Source organism: Panthera leo, chromosome A3, assembly GCF_018350215.1.
Source record: "Panthera leo isolate Ple1 chromosome A3, P.leo_Ple1_pat1.1, whole genome shotgun sequence".
Classification (NCBI taxonomy): domain Eukaryota; kingdom Metazoa; phylum Chordata; class Mammalia; order Carnivora; family Felidae; genus Panthera; species Panthera leo.
The window spans coordinates 110,764,806-110,767,162 of record NC_056681.1 but is presented as its reverse complement, the minus strand read 5'-3'; the positions used below and the strand labels follow the sequence as shown (position 1 = coordinate 110,767,162).

Genomic DNA, 2,357 nt, shown 5'->3' with positions numbered 1-2,357 from the left:
TGCAACCACATTTATTTCCTTGCTGCTCCTGGAATTTGGTTATTTCTTAACCCCAAGTTAAGTTGTTCTGACTCCACTAATCCCCCTTCCTGATTTACTTTAAGGCATATGTTAAAATTTATGTTTTATAGGAATTTACCTTTTTTTATAGTACACTATACTTTATTGATGGTACATGACAAAGTAGGGTTCCCTGAGCCCTCCCCTTCTTCAAGGTGTCTGGGATGGAAACTGTGGAGGTTGGGAGATTCTCAGTGTGTTGGAGGATGAGCTGGGGTAAGGACTCCCCGGAAGCTGAGGGCCTCTCTCTTTCTCTTGTTCTCAGCCCTCAGCTGGTCCCAGGGTCTCTGACTCCTTGGAGGCCATGTTAACCCATAAGGTCCACAACCTAGTTTCTACAGCCAAATCATTGTTATACCAGGAAATGAGCTTGACAGAGTGGCCATTGAGAGCAGTGCCAACCCTAGCATCGAAATAGAAGAGTGGGTGTTCCTGTTAAAGTCATGGGAGACAAACTAGTCCACAGTGTAGCCAAGATGCCCTTAAGAGGACCCTCCAATTCCTGTTTCACCACCTTCTTGATGTCATCATATTTGGCAGCTGTCTTCAGGAAGTAGGTCAGATCCATGATGGACACATTGGAGGTGGGGACACAGAAGGCCATGCAGATGAGCTTCCTATTTAGCTCAGAGATGGCCTTGCCTATAGCCTTGGCAGCACCAGTAGAAGCCAGGATGATGTTCTAGGCAGCCCCTTGGCCATTACACCACAGCTTCCCAAAGAGGCCTCTCTGACCTTCTTGGTATCAGTGATGGCATGGACTGGAGTCATGAATTTCTCCATGATGCCAAGTTGTCATGGATGACCTTGGCTAAAGTAGCCAAGCAGTCGGTGTGCAGGAGGCATTGCTGAAAATCTTGAGGGAGTTGTCATACTTCTCATGGTTCACACCCATCACAAACATGGAGGCATCATCAGAAGGTGAAGAGATGATGACCCTCTTGGTCCCACCTTTCAAGAGAGCCCCAGCCTTCTCCAGGGTAGTGAAGACCCAAGTGGACTCCACAACATACTCAGCACCAGCATCACTCCATTTGATGTTGGCAGGATCTTGCTCCTGGAAGGTGGAGATAGGGTTTCCATTGATGGCAAGTGTCCCATTCTCACCCTTGACTGACCCATGGAATTTTCTGTGGGCAAAATCATACTGCAGCATATAGACCATGTACCTGAGGTCATTGAAGGGGTCATTGATGGCAACAATATCCACTTGGCCAGAGTTAAAAGCAGACTTGGTAATCAGGTGCCCAATATGACAAATCCTTTTACTCCAACCTTCATCATCATGTCTCAGGGATGTGGCTGGCACTGCACCAGAAGATGCAGCTGTCTGTCAAGCAAGGAGGAACAAAGAACCAGAAACTTACCTATTTTTTTGAAAAGTATCTCCCATTCCAAAGCATTCTTTCTACCTTATAATCCACCAAATCATATTTTCAGCTTAAAAAGAATAATAAAAGTGACCTTGACAACCTCTTCCATTTTATACACTAGGAACTTTGGACCTGGGTAGAATAACGCTGTTCATGGTCATGCAACTCCTCATTGCTTTGAGAGGGATTTTGCTCCCCCAAACCAGATAAGAATGGGGATAGGAGAAGGGCATGGAAAATTGCTGGGGGCAACAGTGAGAAGGGAGAGTAATAGTCTTAACTAGAGAGTCTGGGAGTGCCAGAATGGGTGTCTGGGGTGAAGAGTCCATTTAGGGACTGATGACACTTGGGTAGCATGTTTACTTCCCTTGAGTATAGACCATCTTCTCACCAACCTGTGGATAATTTGTCTCCAGATAGTACTCAGCACTTTAAACCACCACTATCCCAATTCAGTGCTGCTGGATAGTCCATTACTAAACCCTGCAGGGTAAGCAATTTTGTTGTCTGCCAAACTCATCTCAAGAAAAATAAAGCTATGTAGGAGATTCCATTACTTCTTGTCTCTTCTGGCGGCAAGTGACTGAAACTCTGATTTCAGTTGTATATTAAGCAATCAGGTTCAGGTAACCAAATATGCTGCCAGGACTCTCACTCACCATCTCTTATCTGTTCCTGCACATCAACCTCATTATCTCATGTTGATGATGAACTTGGTAAGAACCTCACTGCTTCCCCCGCAGTGGAGAACTGACCTCTACTTTCTTTCCTTCCTTTGTCAAAAATCCCCAGACATAGAATTAATCAGAAGCACATTCCTCAACGTGGGAAAAAAAAAAAAAAAAAAAACCTCCAAAAGAACCCAGGGAGAACCTGGAGTATGCAAGACCTCAGCAGCTGCCATTCTACTCCTGGAGACCATCT

General features: G+C 45.2%; 1 pseudogene; it reads right to left on the bottom strand.

Annotated features, from left to right (window-relative positions):
* Nucleotides 1-249: 249 nt before the first annotated feature.
* Nucleotides 250-1,362, bottom strand: LOC122215115 (annotated as a pseudogene).
* Nucleotides 1,363-2,357: the final 995 nt, after the last annotated feature.